Source organism: Agelaius phoeniceus, chromosome 8, assembly GCF_051311805.1.
Source record: "Agelaius phoeniceus isolate bAgePho1 chromosome 8, bAgePho1.hap1, whole genome shotgun sequence".
Classification (NCBI taxonomy): domain Eukaryota; kingdom Metazoa; phylum Chordata; class Aves; order Passeriformes; family Icteridae; genus Agelaius; species Agelaius phoeniceus.
In genome coordinates, this window is record NC_135272.1 from 18851095 (window position 1) to 18873634 (window position 22540).

General features: G+C 36.3%; 1 long non-coding RNA gene across 1 annotated transcript in view; it reads right to left on the minus strand.

Moving 5' to 3' along the window:
- Window positions 1-22540, minus strand: part of LOC129123774 (uncharacterized) — a 157967-nt gene that overhangs the window by 87003 nt on the left and 48424 nt on the right. The window contains exons 2-3 of the long non-coding RNA XR_013183246.1: window positions 13266-13408; window positions 10555-10639 (exon numbers count right to left, since the gene is read on the minus strand). This is a non-coding gene — a long non-coding RNA (uncharacterized LOC129123774). The remainder of the gene's footprint in view (window positions 1-10554; window positions 10640-13265; window positions 13409-22540) is intronic.

Consider the following 22540-nt stretch of genomic DNA (forward strand, 5'->3'; position numbering starts at 1 on the left):
AATTAACTGTGAGCAACTTCAACAAATTGCCCGCAGGCAAGCAGGGAGACCGAGAGTAATATTTGCACATGTTGCTAATTTCCAAACAGCTGAGATGTTCCAATTTTCACAGGAACAAGTTTTTCACAGTTTATGTTTTTAATAAGCTAGTGGATGACTTCCTGCACATCAGATAGCATTTTCAACTCTTAGGTTGCAGTGCTATATGAAATATGAAGTATTCAGACGACTGCAAATAACTAAAATTACCCAGGTATTCTTCATTTCTTCTAATATATATATTTATTTTTATGTAAAATGGGGGGAAGAGAGAAAAACGTAATTTAAGGTCTTTTTTTGGGTCATATTTTATCCCATATTTTGTAACTTTACCAAATTTCATCCCCTCATCACCTTTTTAAAAGAAAAAAATACATCTTTACATTTGCTGTACTGGACATGCAATAACAAAAATCACAGACCTAAAAAATGTAGGAATAAAAATTAACTTTACCTAGTTAAAATCAAGTGTATATTCTAAATTTCTCACTTTACAGTGCCCTAAACAAAAAATTTTCTAAGTTGATTTCCTCTCAGTCCTGGTCAGGTTTGGGCTGTTTGATTATCATAATTTAGGAGAGACTGAAAGAGACATCCTAATGAGGAATTCTGCAATGGCTGCTTGCCAAGAAATCAATCAAGTGATCTCTTTCAAAGTCTATCACTAACCTCATTAAACTAGCGAGAAATGAAGCTGTGACTTTCTCAATTCATTCCCTCGAGGCCACACTGAACTCTCAGTGAGGAGCACTGAGTGCATCCCCAGATGTGCAGTCTGGTCACTGGTCAGGACACAGATACTGTGCATCTCATATGGTCACACAGATGAAAATGGCTGCAGGGGTGCTTTAAAGACTTCCTTTATTTGCTGGAGTTTGCTATGTAAAAATGGAGAGAACTTAAGCCAATGTCAGCTTCACCTTCCAGGCTCCCAGTCTTTATCTGGCTCCCAGTCACTGCCACAGGGATTCATCCTAATGACAAAAAAACAGCTGTTGGGAGGTGCCCTGAATCAATACACAGGAGGCAAACAGACTGGCGGGAGTCTGTGCTTAAAGCACAGGTGTTTTGGAAGATAAGAAAGCCCAAAGGAAGTGATAAGAAGGAAGGTGATGCTTGTAGCCCATTGCAGCTGTGTTCTGTTCACCTGGCTTCTGCAAGCAAGCTCATAGAAGCTTGCTACTCCCTCTCCCTCTCTCAGAGCTTGAGCCATTCCCTGATCCCCACCTGTTCTGTCCCACATGATCACATGGATATGACTTCACTTTAAAGTGTCCCTCACGGTGCCACACTTCCAATAGCAATAATAGAATTTATTTTCTAATAACAGCATTAAACTTATAAACTAGAGATGGAATCGTAAAAAAAAAAAATTGGTATATACCAACAATTCTAAAGACCAACTTTCCTGAACTGTATAAAACCGAATGCCTGCTGTAATTATTGCAGCTCTCCAAACTAAGAGGTTTTTTTAGTACATATGTTATAAAATATTTGTCCACTCACCAGCTCTTAATCTTGTGAAAAAGTTCCTTAGCCTCCAGAGTCTTAATAAATTCCAAGCCAGTGAGATTTGATTAAAGACTTTCTAGCATGAAAAAGGTTTCTTTTCTTGTAATTATTACATTCATTCAATATGACATCCACTCATATGCTGCAGTCCAGCATAAGACTTAAGTCCTGCTCAAAACATACTTAATCCCACAGGTCTCTCCTTCACATAAATCAGCTTGTTCTCCACATCTCACAGCACTAAATAATGACTGAACAATGTTATCAAGAGTTGGAATTAGACATCAATTCACATCACTCAATGGAAGCATCTAAAGAGCAGGCTGAGGAAATATTGCCATATTACCAACATATGACATATACAATATATCATGAGCCACACTGAGAATTCAAAGGTTTCAAGTATATATACCCTGCTGCACTCAGTGTTTCAGAGAAGCACTCTTAAAAAGTGGTAAAATAGTTTGGTCTTCGATAGGAACATTTCCTACTTTGGACAACTGTTGTTTTTAATTAGACTGGAATGTACAGGCATTTCTTTTAGATGTGCTTAGAAAGATCTCATTTTACCATAAAGAAACCCTATAAAAGAGAATCATCAGTGTTAATCCCACACAATGAAATTGCACAAATTAAAGCAAAGTATAATCTGACAGATTCATTTTGCTGTTTAATTGATCTAATTTAACCTGGACATCAGTTCTGACCAGTCCAGTTGTGATAGAATATTTCACAAGTGAAGGATGTAGGCATAAGTTAGTCCCCAAACTCTTCCCCATACTGATAAAAGAGGAAGGCCCTCAGGAGAAGGCAAGCATTTAATTTCCTCAGCAAACATCCTCCAGGAGATCTTCACGGGAAAAGTTACAATTTAAGGCTTAGCCTTAAGCATTAAAAATGAGTGGGGAGGTGTGTGTTATTGACTCTTTCTTACCAGTTATTCAGTACTAATCAGCATACTTTGTTTTCTTGTTCAAAATCAATGTGGTAGGACAACTCTGAATTATTTTTAATTAACTTAACAGTATGATTTAAAACATCTCCATTTCTCTTTCAAATAATGATGCAATAAGTCAGAAGTAACAACAGAAAAATGCTCAATACATAACTGCAGCTGCAGGAATTATTTGGATTCAGATATCTTTACCATAGCTGAGGTAGAGGGTCATAGGCTGAGGTTTAACACCCAATGAAGCTAAAAACAGAACTCCCATAGATTTCACAGTATTATGAATAAAACTATAGTGAAAATTACTCTACAATACTATCCAGAATAGTGTGGATCCTTACTGACCTTACCGATACTGCTATAATATTTTCATTAATTATTATTTTATTTGGAGTAGTCTTCCAAATTTGAGTCACAGAACACACTGCATTGGAAGAGGATACATGGAAAAAAGCAGGGCAAGGTTCAAGAAAAGCAATCACAGAAATAACTGCATGAAAACTCAGAGCCCAGTTCCCAAACTATCCTTAAACCTCCCCTAGAGTTTCATTTAACACTGAACTTACTCATACCAGAAAGAAACATCAGCTGCTCACTGTACAGGTCTCCAAAGATCTGAATACCTGAATGCAACTCAGTTTCAGTAGCATTGCTCAGCATCTTTTCACATATATGCCTAGCTTGAATTAATTTTCATAAGCTATTCCTAGTTTGAATTAATTTTCATAAGCTGTTCCTAGTTTGAATTCATTTTTATAATGCTGTTCCAAGGGATCTGAAAGGATTAGACATGCTTAGAAACACTTCTAAAATGTTAATTTCCTGGGTTTGGTTTCTCTAATTTTTCACTGTACCAGTACAAGGTGTGTACCATTATCTGGGGAACAATTTCAACATATTTAAACAATTCCTCACCCTCTCTCTTGCTCCTTTTTCTCTATCCCATCATTATGGTTAAGGCAGCCTCAAGAACCACATGCCAGGAAGATGAACATCTTTGGTCAAAACTGGAAAATTGACTAGGACTTTTCATATCACAGTTACTGAAGCGTCACAGTTACCATATCTAGATTGGAAAATTTGGTTCCCTTGGGAACAAAATTCAGGTTTTCTATCAATCCCAAGAGGGTGAAAAGTAAGTTGTAACCCTTACCAACAAATACAGGAACATTTAGAAAGCGATGCAGATGCACACTGGGGGCTGCTCCCAGTGTGAAGGACATGATTTCAGTCTGATCTTGATGTACAGACCTATCTTCTCAGGAAATCAGAATGTAGGTTTAAGAGGAGAGGAGATGGAGACCATGAACAGGCAGGGTTCAAGTGTTTTGGACTGCCTTAGCTCTTGGAGTGCCATAGAGAGTCCAGGGCCTCATGAAGCACTGTGAAGTTTCCCAGTCTGGGCAGTGTCTCCAACCAGCTCTCAGACAGAAAGTCACTGGTGATCTGGTGGTACCTCCCTGCAAGGCATGAGCTCACCTTTGTCTGCTCAAGGAGCTGATGTGTCTCTCACTGAATCTAAAAGTGAATTTTTACAACACCCCACATCCCAGTGACAGTCTATTTTTGGAATAAGTCTCAATGGAAATGAGAAAGGCTGAGAGAAAGAGACCACAGAATGACACAAAAGGGATGTGATTATTCTAGGGAGCCAAGCAGTGATCTCTCCTGCTGAACCACTGCCAAGCTTTTGGTAAATGCTAAAGCAGAGTAGATTTGGAACACAGGGCAGAGTTCCCACTGATGGAAGGTGGAAATGCAGCAATGACCACAAGGAAAGATACAGCCTTGGCTAAAAAAAAGCATATAGTAATCATTGAAATAGTGGTGTACAAAAGTAGTTAGTAAACTACAGGAACATTCATCTAAATATGTGATAGGTTTTCCAATTAAAAAACCCTGTCCAATCGATACACTACATTTCTACTCCTGCTGTACCTGTGTTTTTTCAAAACAATTATTTTTTCTTTGTCCTAAATGCTTTCAGATACAGAGGATATTTTGTAATATTTCAGATCACTTTCCATCCAACATAAGCTTTATTTCCTAAAATAAGCACAAAGGTGGTTTAGGAAACAAATCAGAGACAATGCAATTACAGCAAGACTTGATTTGCCTTCAGAATGTAGCCTTGATGTCTGCAAATCAGATTCTAATTTAAATCCCAGTGGGAAACTTAAGAATTAGAATGCTTATCACCATCATGGTGTTCTGTGTGTTATTTCATTTGGATTTTGACATGCAGCATTAGAGTATAACTGGGTGAAAGAGTATAAATGTATTACCACCTGCCTAGCTGTATTTTGCTTTTTGCAGATTCACACACGTCTCTACACATGTAAATACCCTTAAATCAAAATTAAGGTGATAAAGGTTAAGCAGATTTACAAAATTTGAGCCCTAAAAAGCAAATGTTTTCAAATAGGAAGGAGTAAACCCGGTCATCTCTGATTCCTATCTCCTCCGGGTTCTTGAAATTTTCTTTATTTTCACAATCTCCCTTTTTGTAGCAGCACCCAGCTCTACAGCCTTTTGCCTTATTTTCTTCTTACAAACCTACTGATTAAAAAAAGGTTAACTTAATATTACACATAGGGAATCACAACTGAAAGTGTTTAATTCCTGTAACTGCCAAAACAGCTGCTACGCATGGTGAATATGTCTGAGCAGTCGTATCTTCACTTGACAAAGAATACAGAGCCCTGCGCAAGCCATTCATCACCTTGATGAACAGCTGCCAATGGAAGTGAAACAGCTTGTGACCTCTCAGTGCCCAACACCCATAACCTGCCTCATCAGCAGTCTGTAGTCAGTGCTACCACCAGTGATCAAGCTGGGCAAGCTGGACATGTCATCCTTCCCCTGTACAAGTCCCCAGTACCCCCAGTGACCCCTCACCATCAATACCAAGACATTTTCTGGTAAAATTTTCTCTAACTAGATGACCCTGCTACCTGAACCTTAACAAAAACCCAGCTCTAATCACTTACCCACCGTTTAGTGATACTTCCCCACCTCAACCTAAAAGGCTGTTTTCAATTGGAACATGCCAGCTTCAGGTCTTAGATCAGTGTTAATAGCCTCTCTCTGAATTCACACCTTATTCTAGCTCATGAGCATTTGCAGTTCATGTGTTATGGTTCATTTATATATGTATATATATAATGTTTATACATTAAATCTACTCCAGACACTCTAATAATAAAAATTAGCCTTTACCAGTACTTTTGGAACTGCAGAAATAGCCTGAGTCTCTTCTTTCCTTTACTGTGGCTCACTCAGCCACTGCCCCAAGTGCTGGGGCTACCTTTCAGCACCAGTCCTTTGCTGAGCCTGGCAGCACCTTTGGAATCTATGGCTCACTCTGAATTACATCCATATCCCATTCACTGCCCTGCACTGCTTTGCACCAGCACTTCCTTACTTCACTTTATCTGTCAGTACCATGAATTAAAAGATGCATCTCAGCACTTTAATCTCTGATGATGCAGCTTCAATCTTTCAACTAGAATTAGAATATTTTGACCCACCCCCTAAAAGCAGTGTAGAAAATTCATAAACTAATCTAAATTATTTTCTAACTTAAGCAAATTGTGTTTTGCTATGGAAGATGGGAAAAATTAAACTCTCATTTACTTTCATTTGAGAGACGGCATCCTACAGAACACTGACGTACTGCTCTGCCACTTCCAAAAAGAGTACCATTTCAACCTGCTCTGTTCTGCTGCTTTTCTAGAAATCAAATAAAATTATTTCAGTAAGAGAGCAAGCATATGCTGTCACAGTACATCTGAAAATAGTGTGTACATTGGCCAGCACTGACAAGAGTGAGAGCTGAAATGCATTAGAGATGCTTCAAAAACTCCTTTGAAGGCATTTGCCAAGGAAAAAGTCTGAAAGCCTTTCCTTGACTTCCTGGAAGATTCTTACAATTGCATCAGCAGGCATACTGCCCCTGAAGGTTGCAGTCACAGGTTGGCCTTGCTTTTGGAACTATTCAATACCTTATCATAGCTCTCAGTGCCAGTGCCAATGCTTTTTAGTGGGAGTCAGCCCTGGAAGCACAGAGGATGAATTTTCTTCCTAGTAATGGCCTTCCCCAGGAGCCTTAGGGTGCAGATGAGTACACTGATATGTACTGTCACCACTTTCTCAGTTTGAAAGTGATCACTCCTGTTCCCACACCCAACTCTAATTCTCTATATATTTAAAGAGGGACAGGCTGAGCCTCTAGTAACAAATACATGATTAAAAATTATGTGGGGGTTTTATGGTTCAAGTCTAATATAAAAACATCCTAGATTTGGACTTAATTTACAGAATAGGCAAGAATCTTACAAATATATATGACCACATGGACATGGGTGAAGTTTTTTTCTACTATATCTGACACTTTGGATGACTATAAAATTGATTATTTTTTAAAATGCTGACTTTACACTTTCCTCCAGTATATAATTTAATTATCATATCTGCTATGAAAATATCTAGGTAGCTGCAGAATAAGCAAAGCATAATATGAAACCTGAATTAAAGCAAAACTGTCTTGGGGAGCAATATATGTCTTTTCTTTTTAATATGATGGAGAAAAAAAATGAGGTTGACATGACGGTGTTCTAAAATCAGAAACATCAACACTTCATTATTAATTATTCTATCTCTCTTTGTACTTTATATTCATGTAGTCTTAAGCACTTGTGATTTCTCATCTCTAGGCATCCTAACTATACTAGAACCAGAATAAATGCAAACTCTGAAGCCTTCTTAACCTTAAGATGAAGGAAATTCCATTAAATTCCTCATGACATTCTCTATTGTCATTTCAGCACATTTATGATAGGAATATGGAACTGTCTGTTTGCAATGACTCTTCAACCTGCTATCTACTGGCTTGGCTATCTCCTTAATAGTGCTTTGAATTTCAGAGGATAATACTGATAGTTTCATTTCAGAAACTATCTCAGTTTTTAAAAAATATCCTCAGACATTAATTTTAAATATGAAGTATAACTATCTGTGTTTAGCTTAACATTGATTTATGTGATTAGATTTAATGTGCTAATTTATCACATTAAAGTGATTTTATAAGTTGTGAATCTTCTTCCCAGAACACCTTGTTTCTATTTCTTCATGAAAATATTTCCTCTTTCATTTATCTGGATGTGAGCACTACGTGACAATAAAATACACACCACAAATTCCCACATACCATCACACCCCTCAACATCTGATGCAGAAAGCTCTTTTACAATTAAATTTACAGAAATACATGTTAACATCTGAACAAATAAGGCAGGAACTTGGTTTTATGGGATTATGCTGAGCAGTATAACAAAACAGAGGATCCCAAGTATCTTGAGTATGCATTTCATACTCAACAAGATAGTAAAATAATTTTCAGAAAAGGAATTCTACTGTTTATTTTTTAGGGCAGATGTCTTAAAGCACTTACTTGACTTAGGGTCACAAAACCCTAATAAAAATCAGTATGGTTTAACATTATTTAATTGGTTCATTTCCAAGGTAATTACGAACTAAGGGATACAGACAAGCATCCAGTGGGATCTCCTAAATACCTAACTGTCCCTGCTTTCTACCTGTAAATATTGTAAATATTTCTCCATGTGGGACAGAAAAGGAGGGAAAAAGAGTTGTAGGTTAGTTATACCTCAAAAATGTCACCCTACCTCAGCATAATTAAACTAGCTAAAATAAAAGAATACAACATGAAAAGGCAGCAATATGGGATATTAAAAAAGAAAAGTAAATTAACCCCTGCAATGAATTCCACATGATCTAGAAGTATGCAAAGAAGAATCAGGATATATGACATAATACTGATATCATGTCACATCATACACAACATGATCCAAAAAGTCAGCACAGGTATTAGTCCTTTGAACTTATTCCTAACACAATTTTTTTAGGGCAAAATAAATAAAACTCTTGAAGATACAGAACTATAAAAGCTAGAAGTTATGCAACTAAGACTCAAAGTGTACACTGAAGAATTATAGTTAAAGATTTAAAATAACCCAGTCAACCCAATAAGACTATGCTCCACCATGTGCATAAACCCAGAGCATCTAACATATATTTTTGATTTAGAAATGCTGTCTCTAACCATTTGACACTGATATTTCATAAGGCTTCTTGGCTGCCAGCAATCACATCCATCTGTTATGCTGGCAGTGTGCTCAATCACAAGGTGTGTTGGATCTCTTCATTTTAGGCACCATTGCCAGAGAAATAGAAAACCCTTTGAACTGAGTGCAAATGCATTCAGAAAGTACCAGCTAAAGGCTTTTTGGATGGGGCAAGAAACTTTGGGCAGAAAATAAAGACCAGAGGAAGGAAAGTAATAGACAAAAAGAATGTAATAGCTCTAACAGTAGTCTTACCTTTGCTGAAAGAAGTGAACAAACATTGAAATGAGTCATAACCAACCAACAAGTGTCATTTAAGTGATCCTTCCCATGAGACACATCTGGAAGTCATAGCACTAATCTTCTACTTCTTCCACAGAGTTTAAAGACCACTTTTTGATTTCTCTTTTACATATGTGCATATATAGCTATACATGCATTTACTAAACATATACATATAGCAAATATAAATATTATACACACACAACAAAGACATGCATGTTATATGTACATATGCAGATGTATATACACAGACATAATTTTTACTGACAAGCTCTCTGTGGTTCATTACAACTACTAAGGAGCAAAATCTACTTTGCTGTAAAGTCTTTTTGTTTTTCCCTGGGGGAGGAGATAGTCACTCAATGCTTCTGCATAGCAAACACATTTTCCTGCACAGTTACAAGGGAGAAAAGCCATACAAGAGAGTGTGGCTAATCCATTAAGACAAGTTCTGTATGTTCTAGAAAACCACTGCAGCTCCAACCTTGCTTCCTTTTGAAGGAGAATTAGGAAAATGTCTTCACTTCAGCAACGGTTTTGCCAGCCATTATTTTCTTGCTACTGACTAGTACATTGGTTCAGAAGGATTTAAGCATGGCAATCTCACTGGAATTTGTGGGGCTTTTTTTCTCTGCAACTATCAAGAGATCCTTAAAATAACTTCTCGGCTATAAAATGTGGTATCTGCGTGCCAAATAATTTCAGATTATTTCCACTTATTCCAGCAGTGTCACTCCTCAAGGGCTCAGTAGAACAGTCTAAGAGACCATTTTGAAAAAAAGTTCTTACATTTTAGTTTCCTTTTTATTTATTCCTCTGCAGAGTCAGCCCTCCAAAAAGAATAAATTCACAGGAACAAAGCTCAGTATTTTCACAATCACTTCCAGATACTTGGGCTTTGCCTTCCAGAAAAGTGGTGACTGTGCATATGATGAGAGCAAAGGAGCAGTGTTAGAGCCCCTGCACTCAGCTCAGGAAGTGCTTTGCATTACCAGCTGTCACCAAGGGCTCAGCCCTGTGGGAAGAATCCTGTTCTGCCTGCTGCACTTCCTTCTCAGCTGTTTGGCCAGAGGCTGCACCAAGGAGCATCCTCATGCCAGCAACATTACAGTCTCCAGTGAGAACTGATCCAATTTGGCAAAAATGGGCTTTATCTTTTAGCTGACTGTGACCAGAACAGATGAAAACAGTGCGGTCCCTACATAGTCAATGCCTAAAGTGCCACTCTACAGTACTTAACTGCAACTACAGCACCAATGGGATGTTCAGATACAAGCCTGTCAAGGATTAGGAGATTTTTTTAGCAATGAAAAGTGCTTCAGGGCATCAGCTACATGAATTATTGGAGGAAACTACAATATATACTATTAGATGTCAAAAAATGACAGTAAAATGTGAGAATATTGATCAAACAAGAAGAAAAATAATTCTCTGCAGCAGAACAGAATACTTTAGCTAAAATAGTGAAACAGAAATATATATTCATTTTTATTACTATTTTTGTAAGAGCAATTCCCTGCGGTTTCAATCAATTACTGATACTTTGTCATTTCTACTTATTTGAGAGTATGTGCCACACAATCTTCACTCAAGAAGCCCAAAGTATGAAAGCTTCAGTTTACTCACCACAGAACAGTTCTTCATCTATAATTCTGCTGGTTTGTTGATAGCTGTCTTTGTGAACTTCAAATTATATGAGTCTCTTCTTAGGCTGGAGGAAGACAAAACAATTCAACTCTTGCAAATACATTCCTGATTTTTGAACACAAAAATATGTATACTGTAATGCTCTAAGAAACAATACAGCATATCAAAATTAAATTCAGAACATGACTCCATCACTTTGACTACTGAAGCAATGTTTTCCAGCAACAAGGTTGTTTTACAAATATTGTACATTAATGCCAATATGAAATGATGTCAAAATCAAATCAAATTTCACATCAAATAATGTGAAATGTGTGGCTGTACAGTAAGACTGCAACTCAGAAAAAATTACCTGGTTTTCTGCAGTGTCACTGTGAGCAATGAGGACTGATAGTAACTGAGTGATAACAAATTCTGTCAGACTTTAGACCTTCCATCTGTCACACGGAGGGACACCAAGTTCTTTTTTCTTTTTGTATTTTATCTTCTTAAATACTGCTTTTCTTCCCTAACTATAAAAGACCAGGTTTCCACAAACATTTATATAAATTTCAAGTTCAACTTCAATTCACTTATTAGATTCCTATAATACTGCAAAATGGTAAATATTAGACAAATTCATAAAATAATATAATTTCTAAACTGAGTATTTCTTCTTTTTCTTTTTTTTTTAAGCTTCTTTCACCGGTGGGAGATAAGCCTATATCTGAATCACAGATTGACAGCTATATATATAGAATTTGATGTAGAAAAACTGATTGAGTTGTCCCAGTTTCAATTTTAAGGATGATAATATTTTTGGCTTCAGATCTTAAAACAGTAAACATTACAGTACAGGTCAAAAGTATCATAACCTGCACTAGTATATTTTCAAGGCTTTCATGATAGAAATGGGAAAGAAAGCAGTCTTGTAAATCAGTCAGGGCATTACATTCCACAATTAATTATTTGCCTTCTTTTTTATTGCATGAACAGTTCAATGAGAAGTAAAAATCTCTCTTCTTCTCAATTTCCATTTTTTCCTTCCAGTAGACCTTTCAAAAGTTACTTGTGGCATTATCAAGCACATGAAGTCCTACCCATCTCTAGTGATATTTGTGGAGCTGATAGAGCTCTGGTTCTGAGAGAACACCATCACTTTATATTGAAAAAAAATCAACCAGGGAACGATTTCCCCCAGAACTTTTCATACTATTCCTGCTATACCCCAGGCAAATTACATTCTTTGCAAAAGTAACTCATAGAATAATTTTCCCAGAAAGCAATCAATAAAAGCTCCCCTCATGCCCTTCCATCTCTTTGCCTTCCTGAGAAATAAAGCCACTAGGTGCACTGGCACCTTTGATAGATGATTGAAGTGAATTTTTCTGAACATATTCCCTCTCTCCTAAGCATATAAGCTGCAAAACTGTTATTCTGTAGACCCTATATATCATTGAAGTAGGTTCAACCTTTCAGTAATCCTGGAAATACAGCAACTGACTTCAATCCTGAATGAAAGCAAACCAGCCCAGCTGGAAACCTAAAAATGTATGACAAAGTCATACTGAATGTTCAGAAAGAGAAAATAATTTTCACCAAAGTTCAATAATATTTTCTCTCAATTAACAATAAGAATTGCATTATTGCTACACAACAAATACAGGTGCAACAAATCCCCTTCAAGATTTAGGAGACTCCACACATTTTTCTTACTTAGTTTACTAATTGTAGTATGTATTTTTAAAATATTCTACATTCATATTAAATTATAAACCTATCAATTATTTTAAAATAAGGCATAGATACATGTACAATAATTTCCTTAGCAGTATGTCAAATTATATAATTGATCTATTTCTAATCCTTAGTGATAAAGACTTGCAATGGCAAGTAGTATTTTATCACTGGTTATGGATAATGCACATTTTTGTCCTAAAGCAAGAATATATTTAAACTTTTCCTACTCTTTAGCATAAAATTGCAATGATCTTAATTTAACTTAGGAGTAAAACAAGAGCTAATTCCACTACAAGAAAAGCTAGTCTGGTTATGTAAGTCTTGGGATGAAACTGCACCTCAAATGAAACACTTGAAATGAAAATCAGCCCCCTATACTTTCCTTTTTACTGGGCCTAGAAGCAATACAGTTGGAGCTCATCCACTCAATCACTTCTGATTTCCAGAGCTTTTTTCCCAGAGGGGTGTTTAAATGAGATACCTAAATGTATTTTATGCCAAACAGTCCAAGTATTAACAGAACTGACTTTGGGTCTTATACCTAAGAATAATTACAGAAATCATTTCATCTGTCATGTGAAAAACCCAAAATAAAATGAGCTGTCACAAAGCATTGTGTCATGTCACCATACACATGCACACGCACATTTTATACACAGAATATTGCAGCTGTTCATTTTCCCTCCTACAGGGACACTGTCTAAGGTGGCAGCTTTCCTTGGGGAATATGCTATCATTAGATTTCCCATTTGGGCCTTTTCCATGGAGAAAGATTTTTCCTGTACCAGATTAAATCATGCTAATTTCAAACTGGAGGCAGTCACATCGAATTGATTTTTAAAAGCTGAAGAGAGGAAGGAGATGTTTGGTAGATGGTGTGAGAGGAAGCAGCAGGGTAATACACACTCTCAAAATCATCCTTGCATATTCTGTATTTCAGAAGCTCTTGAGATTTGCATTGCTCTATTTACCTCATTGAACACTTGATCTCTAGTAATTCCCACTCTCATATCCACTGTCAGAGCATCACTGGCAGTGCTGGATTTCTGTCTTGTAAGCAGGACTACAGCTCCTTGTTGAACTTATGCAGTAACTTCTTCAAACAGAACCAAGGCTGTTCCAGCAAAAAGCACAAATATTACAAATAATTATGAAATTTATCTCTGACAATCAGAAAAATCACCTTAAGAGTGAAATGAAAATGAAAAGGTCATCAGATGTCAGAAGAAGTTTATACTCCAGCAAAATAGTAATTTAATGTTTCCTATACATTCTAATTTTCCAATATGCTGCAAAATTCTGAATATAAACCTCATTACTGCCTTACAGAATCAACTAAAAGAAAGCATACATTTGTAACAGCTGATTAATAGACATTAGGATTCCTGGAAGCTTGGGAAAAAACCACTAATTCTTACTGTGCAATAGCAACTAAAAGAGACACCACTGAGTACTAGTCAGTAGAAGTGAACTAAAAAGACACCAAAATGCTTAAAAATTGATTTTCACAAAAATTGGAGGCAACTGTGTTTTAGTCTAGTTGCAGTTTACTCCATATGGTCAAAACTGGTAGAGTTGAAAAAACACATTTGTTCCTCAGAATTCCTGAACAGTAATTCTTTCTCTTCCATATTCCTTTGAATATTTTTTATAATTCCTCAGAAAATTCAACTTAATTAAGGCAGAAGCATTTAGAATTCCTAGTTCAGATATTATGTGCTGCTTTCAAAAAGCTACTTGCATATGCTAAGTGGAATGCTAATAATAGACCAGTACAATGCAAAGTTTGTTTCAAACTTTCTGAGAAATTACTTTCTGGCAGTCTTGAGGAGAGCTATTAAATGTCAATTCAGTATCGCTTTTGATTTCCTTAGACCAGATTTAGCAGCTGAACTGAATGAAGCAAGGCACAAGGGAAGACATCCTCAACATAAGCTTCCCAGGCTTTTATGTTTAGATCAAAGGGTATTGATTTACAATTCTGAGGATGAAAACAGTGAGAAGAAACCCAGGCAGCTTTAAGTGAAGTGCTGACATCAGTGACAGATCTGATTTTAGCTATAGTGCCATCAAATAAAAACAAGGCCAATGGCCTTGTCAGAAACATGCTTTCCTTTCCCCACCCTACTTGTAACAGTCATAACTATGTGAATGCAAAGAAAAGTAAAGTGAAGCTATGCAGAGAAAAAAAACCAAACAAAATTCAAAATTCAATTCAACCAAACCATTTATATGTCCCAGCTCAGTCACAGAATGAATGCAAGTGAGATGCTGGAGGACCACAGGAGAAACAGCAATAGGAATGAGTGCAAGGAAAGTACAATCTCTATGGTACACTATAGTGGGCTCTTACTCAAATCTAAACATATTCCCTTTGCTGCCTCAGCAATGAGAGGAACAGACACTGCTCCTTTTAAAGATGCATTCCATAGCCAGGGGTCATCCAGTACTAAAGGCTCTGCAGATCACATCTCTACTTGCTTTTGTTTCAGGGTGAGGTATATTTTTGATCTTCTAGCCATTTTTAGTGATAGCATTCATAAGGGTCATTTCAACATAAGGGAGAGGGAAAAGCTTTTTGAAGTAACAGTGATTATTACTTTTACTATCCATATGGGTGGAAAGTCCTCCTTTTTGTTAGTCAGCTGATTTTCTGATTTTCTTTTTTAAACTGCATTAAGGCAACAAAAAATTCATAATCCTAAATAAATTAATACTCAACAAGAAGAAAACATAGGATACCACAAGTTTTACAAGAGAGCTTCCATATGCTCAACCAGAATTCCAAAAGGAATGAAACAAGCTTGCACCTTTTTAAATCTTAGAGCTCAAAGTGTAATGCTGACCAGCACAGTGGGGGAGAAAGTGACTGCTCAACTGCCCTGCAATACAGCTTTGTTTTCAGAAATGGCACTTAGACAATAAATAGAAATTTATTTAATTTGCTGCACTCCATGCAATCCCTAAACCTGGGTGTCAAATTCTGCTTCATGGAAGCAAGAAGAACTTCAGCAAAACAGTGTATTTCTTCACAAAACTAATACCAAATGGATATGGGGAGTTCATATAACTAAACTCTGGAGTCCTTGGATGACAGTATTTCAGCTGGAAGATCATATAGCAGTATCGTTTTTCCTATTCCTCCTAAAGACAACAAGAAAAGCATTTTTTTTTCTTGTCAGCGTGTCTGAAAAAAGCAGGTCTTTAATCAGGAAGTGGGTATGCTGGTGCCGTTATACGAACAGCAAGGCAAAAAGAAAAAAAAGATTCTTTTTCATCCACAGGAATATTGGTTTTAGAGGTCAGAGTAAGAGTAATTACTAGGAGTAACAAATGCATTAATGTCTTTGTTTCTAATCAATTCATATAAGCACACTCTCACTCCTTGAACTTGGCAGTCTCTTGTTTGTCAGTTGGCCTTTATGGAGAACCAATTCATTGATAATTATAAATTTAACCTGACCAAGCACAGCAGTTAACACTGACATCACCAGCTTTTTTATCTTTTTACAAAAGGTTCTCTTTTTCTCAGTGGCATGGCTTCTTCTACTTAAAAGAAAGAAGCAGCAGCCACAGAGATACTCTCTGGAGCAAACCTCTTATCAAGTATTTCGCTGAACCTATTAGAAATAATAATGCATAATTTTTCAAGCTACAATGCCCAGCTCCAGTTTAAACCTCAGAGTACAAGAAAGCATCTCAATAGCTATCTAAATGTGAAATATACTACTGTCATAGACCAAAAAACTGCTCTACAGAGATAACACAGGCAGAGGCAGGATATCTGAAATGCCCCTGAAAAACCAGGGCAACAGAGCTGCTTTAGTCACTGAGATCAACACCAGAGTCACTGTGTCACATCACAGGGCCCATACAGTGCTCCCAGATAGCTCTGTTGGCACTACTTCGTTTTCCTTCATATAAAAGCAGTCTTCCTCATCAAGCCATAGTGTCTCTTGCCCCCTACATCCAGGGAGCATAAAGACTTGTGATCAACCTCCTGTCTCAAGGCAAAATCACTCTGCACCTATCCTGGGATAGGATATAAAGAAATACAATGAGCAATCTTAAGGGAAAAAACCTATCACAGAAAAAATATTAAATATATCATGAGATCCAAGCTTCTAAAATTATATGGTTCCCTATCCTATTTGAAACATTTTAAGAAATTAAAAAGAAAGCATAATAGGTCATGGATAGGGCTCAGAAGCTTTTAATTCAATCCCTCTCCTGTCACTGAATTTCCCTCAGCTTCTCTTTTGGCCTCAGAATGAATGCATCAGCTTAAAGCAGGACTGTTTACACATACACTACCAAAGGAGGAAGGCATACAAAGTAAGAGCAATGCACAGATGAAAGGGACATCAATAAACAAATCAATTTTCTCCCTAAATATTGCAGCATCAGCAACTATCCAACAATATTTAATGCACTGCTTTGTAAAAATGAATTACTACACTGTGCATTGTTAAAATATTTCATGTAATTACTTGGAGTTATCTGAACATCACTCTGCACAATAGACTTCAGAGCAACGTAGAGCCCAATCTGATTCATGTGCAGACATGGGCAATAGAATTGACCCCTTTTGGCAGGCTATAGGGAGTGGAGAGAACAAGGAAAAAGTGGAATCAATAAAAAAGAGGAACTTTTCTGTTACAAACACAGTATCTTAGGTAAATTTTAAGCAATGTTTTTACATGTATATGTTCTTTTTCCTAATATAGAAGAAAATGGCCCTGGATTATGAAAACTGTGCTAATCAAAGACATTGTTTTTCTAAGTACTTTTGTACTGGAAGTGATATGAGAAAAAAAAATATATAGAAAAAGATCTTTTCTTGTCTTTATCTATCAATTCTAATAAATTTCACAGTAATTTTTGTAAACACAGTTACACTGACCAATTTTTTCATGGCACAGTTTCCTTCTAGAAACATGAGAAATAAGAAATGTGAGGTGTTTCAGTAAATTCCCACGATTGTTTACAGCAGGAAGTGAGAAATGGGATTGATCAATGTTTTTAATCAGACCCTGTCATGGTGCATTGTTGCACTTGTTACAACAAATGTTAGGTAACTATGGTATTAAACCAAGCATCGTTGCAATTTTATCATGTCAACATTATAGATTACAGATTATTCTTTTTGACAACATCACAGACACATAAAATGACACTTGTGTTATCAGGCACAATCTATTTTACCTCAAAAAACAACTACTGTCCATTAAGGGACATCTGAAGAGAAATTTGCTTTGACTACTAAGGCATGACTGAAGATCAGAGAGGTGTATAGCTGCTAAAAGTTAAATACTTAATATATTGCAATTGTATTGCAAGAATAACCTAATTCTTAAATGCACTTATTTCACCTACTTAGGTCAATAAATAGGAAGTTTAAGCTCAGCATGATTAACAAAAAATAAACTGATAAAGTACAATCCCTATCTGCATTCTCTCACAAACAATATATAGCTATTTTCTGATTTATACTTTATAAAAAAGAAACACCAATGACTGGAAGATACTGCAGAAAATTCTTTTTCAAAGACATACATACTAGTCATTCCATGTCAGGTTAATAATAACACCCATAAAATATTTAAATACACTAGTATCTATTGTAGAATAACATCCATAAATAGGATTGGCATTAAAATGACAAAGGAAAATGTAAAACAAAATAATTCATGCAAAGAATTTTAAAGACTGTATTTGCCTAAAACTGCTACACTATGCAGATCACATGAAATAATTTCTTGTTTAAGCTACAAATCTAATGCCCAAATTACCTAAAAACCATTAGCCTGAATAATCTCAGGGGAATGTAATTACATATACAAAGTCCTTCATGTCAATTATACTGAATATAAGAACAGTAAGTAATAAATAACAAATATTTTCTACCATCAAAGAGATCAAGATTTGTTATTGCTACACATTGGGGCCAAGAAATAATTACAATGTGAAAATTCATCTCATCAGGATTCAGTAGCACTCAGACACCTTTGAAAGTTTAACTCACAAAGGGTCTGCAGGCAACCCCAGAGATGGAATCAGGAATGGATCAGAATGTCTCCATAAATCATGAACTGGTCTAGATTGCACTGAAGCAAATCTAAGTGCTTAAGAAACCAGCATGTACTTGAGAAGAGGAACCAGCTGCCCTCTGGCTTCAGGGCTGCACAGGCACACAGCCACTTTCTCATCACACAGTCCTTGTCCTTACTGATAAAGCCACTCCTGAATTTAACCACATTACAGCCCACAAGAACTGTAAAGGAATGTTGAGCCACCTTCACTGCACAGATAACAAAAGCAACTTTTTTCCAGAATTATCTCATATGTGCTGCAGAGTGAGACTAAAATAAAAACCAGAAGACTATTCCCCTTTTAAATAGCAAATCAATCTAGTTTTCTAATTAAGTATTTTAGTACAAGCAGTGCCTCACTCCCTTATAGATAGAAACACTGAGGTCCTCTACACGAACATGCATTTTCTAGGAGGCTCTGTAAAACTTTGAAACAAGCAGTTAACATAGCCTTTTAAAAAATATTTAACATTATATACTCTTCCTATTTTTACAGTAAAAAAGGCAAGAATCTTCATCTGCAGATGCTGCAATGCTTTTATTTGTATTAACATGTCCCCAGTGAAGCAGAAAAAAATTCTAGCCAATAATAAAGAGGGGAATTGCTAATGTATGAATGATGTTAATTTAACAGAGTATGAATGTACTGCAAAACCTAGTTACAAGGAAAGATAGGTGTCATCAACATAGTTTCTCCCCATTTCTATTTTTCTTTTGGAAAATAACCTCCCCATTTGCTAACCCACTCTTCTATTTTATGGCTATGACACTTTCATCCAGCAGCTTTGCTGTGCCTAAAACAAAATTCAATAGAAGAAAAAAAGCAGCTATAATCACAAGTCAGAAATATGGGTTTCCCTTAATTATAGCTACAGAGTGACAAGAGGTTGAAATAAAAAAGAAAGATTATGAAATACATTTTAAAGAAATAAATTCTCTCCTTATCCCAAAATTAATTGCAGCTTTTCTATTACCTTGCATTCAAGTCTGTCTTGATGGAAATCAACGATCTATGATAAAGCAATGAAACCCATTTTCAAACTTTGGAAAACTTTAGTGTTGGGTTCTGTTTCCAGAATTCTTTTAATCTTCTCTAGTTATACTCTCCCAGTAACGCTGCAGAGTTAGGCACAACTGCACAAACTACTAAAGCATGTGTTAATGCATTTTTCAATCAATGCTTTATACCATACTCAATCACCCTGATTTCAGAGTGACTGTCACCAGACTTTTACCACTTCTCCTTAGAATTAACTTTTTGAAAGCATGACTGAGCCTTAAATTTTCCCTTATTCCTCCACCGTCTTCTCAGGTTCTCCACATATCAAAGGGATTCTGAATGATAACTGAAGCTTTTGCTCACCATATACCCAGTACTAAATTCTGCTTCAAAGACAGCCAAAAATACTGCATGCTCAGCGACAATAAAACAATAAAACATCTTTGTTTTCTTCTGTAGCTGTTGTCCTATGTGAGCACATAAACTCACAAAGAATGCTTTCTAAATTTCCAGAAGCATTTGAATACACTTAATTGGTGTTTCACCAAAGTGTTTTCCTATTTCAGGTAAGATCTCGGACCTTTCAAAAAAAATTCAGTGAAACCCTAGAATAGGACAAAAATTAATTAATTCTATTCAGATGTACATTACCTTTTAGTAGTTCAACAGCATATTCCATAGCTTATATTTAAATTATCATCAATTACATTACTTTCCTTTTTATCTGCCTTTTAATGTAGGATCTTTTTCTCCCCATAAGTACAATTCCCAGCCCCAGCTTGCATTTAGTGAGGTAATAGTTCCTCTTTCACACTCTTTGGAAAATAAAAAAAAGGACAAAAACCACAAACCCTATTTCTAATGTCTGTGCACTACAACTCTAGGCAAGTGTATTCTCAAGTTGACATATAAAATTTCTTTGAGTGTTTTCAAGAGCTTTGAATGGTTTTTCTGTTACTGTAGCATTAAATCAGGGCTTTGTGGATAGAAGTGTTATTAGCTTAAGCAATTAATATCTCTGCATGATCATTTGCTTCTAGCAATGAGTTTTACTTGATTCATTAAATATAAGATTGAATTTTGATACTCTACAGAAAGATGTAATGACCAAGAAAAATTGTGGGGAAAATAAATCTAAAAATTAAATAAAAGGTTTTAGTAGAGAAAGAAGTAACTGTGAAGAAAAGCAGTAAAAAAGGGGGATGCTTAGCACTTCATTAGTAAGAAAAAATTGGATCACTAAAAAAACCCCAACATTGTAATTTACAAACTGCACTCTAGAAACTCTGCTGTGTAGAGCAGACAGAAACCCACAAAGAGCATTCATCCTGTAAGAGAACATCCTTCTTCTATAGGTATCAGTTACTTGCCTGGCCCAAGAGAAGATGCAGGTCTGAATTCTGCACTTATCTCAGAAAGGCAGAATTCATATTTCATTATACTTTCCTATTAACTTGGTTTCTATACCTTATCATATATTAATCACTGCAAGATTAAAGTCAATTTATCACTTCTGTATCAGCTATAAATAACTAAACAATGAAAAGACCATCATATGTAATACAGGAAAATCCCTTTTGAATTTACTATGGACTCCTTGTGGAACTCTTGTATTTTCAGAATTTATTTTAATGAGAAGTTCTTTGAAATATTAATTTTTAAAGTAATTTTTATTAATTAATATTGTACATTAAAATGAAGTTCCAGGAAACTGATGATAGAAACTATAAAAGGTTCAGACTTAAATGAAAAACTCATCCTTACACAATTCTGATGTCCTAAATACAGCTCTCTTTGAATTAATTTCATAACTAATTTGCAGGTCAGTCTAGCTGTTTCCAGTCACTTTAAACACCCACAACCTCACAGCATACCATGGCATGAACCATGGCCCTTTGTTGCTTTTTTCTTAAGGGCTCATTCAGGTGACTTGCATTTCTTAAGATACTACTATTTTTTAGGAAGAGGTGGTGACTGTATATTCTGAAAGGTAGATAACTGACCCAGGTACTGATGTGTCTGTTTCAGGTTTCCCTGAATATGCTTTCCATTGCTGGTACTGCCAGTGGAACCCTGCCCCCACAACATTCCTGCCTGTGTCCTGAGTCACTGAAAGATGGCGTTCTGTCTTTGAATATCAAAAGCTGTATCCCCACATAAAGCAGAAACCTGGCCATCATTCTCATCATTTGAGCACATCAAAGCCATGCCTTTGCTCCCTCGCTGCATCAGCACAGACCAGTAGGAAAAGCCCTGAGAGGAACTCAGTAGTGGATACTGTTCCATTTGTCTAAGGTTCAGATGGCAGAAAGAGCCACAGGCAGTGCAGAGAACTCAGTAAATTTGTGCTGACCACTTCAGTGCAGATATTTGAAAATTGCAGTAGCCTAAGATTTCTGATGTTTATGTCCATTAACTGTGTATGTGAAAAAACTGTCTGTAAGGCTAAGCAAAGCCTCCCTCACTCTCTGAAGGCATGGGAAGACATAAGTTCCTACAACCTATTGGTTGTAGAGTTGGTTGCAATTTTGTCCCCACCATGACAATGAGTTTAAGTCTCCTTGATCTGTGAGCGTCTGTAGACTACAAGCTTCAAGCACAAAAAAGTACAAGGGCTTTAATTGTCACATCTTTGAATGTATCTTATTATGTATAAAAGCCATTTGTGTCCCATGCCTGGGAAAAAAAAGGAAGCCTAATAATTTTTTGAGAAGATACCACTGATCAGGTAGATAGTAAAAGAAACTACTCATAAAATCTTACAGGCCTTGGAAAAAACCAAGAGGTGGTTACTCAAAGGAACTTAGTAACACTAAAATAGATATGTCTCTATCTAGACACTGTATTACTAATTGTACCTATCTAAAACTTGTTCATTGTCATCTGGGATAATTAAAATACTCTCCCACCAAAACTGCATGCAGCTGACTGGCTTTAGTGATTCCAAGGACCTTTGCCAAAAGTCTGGGTTGCTCCTGTGAGCAATAAGAGATCCCATCAAGGAGACTGCACCGTATTTCTTGCAGAGTGATACATACGTATCAAAGTGTTGCATAAACATCCATAAATTAAACCTCAGTATTACACTGTATCATAAATTCAGTTTTCTCCTTTGTAAACTGAGGTATTGTGTAGGCCTATTCCCTTGATGTCA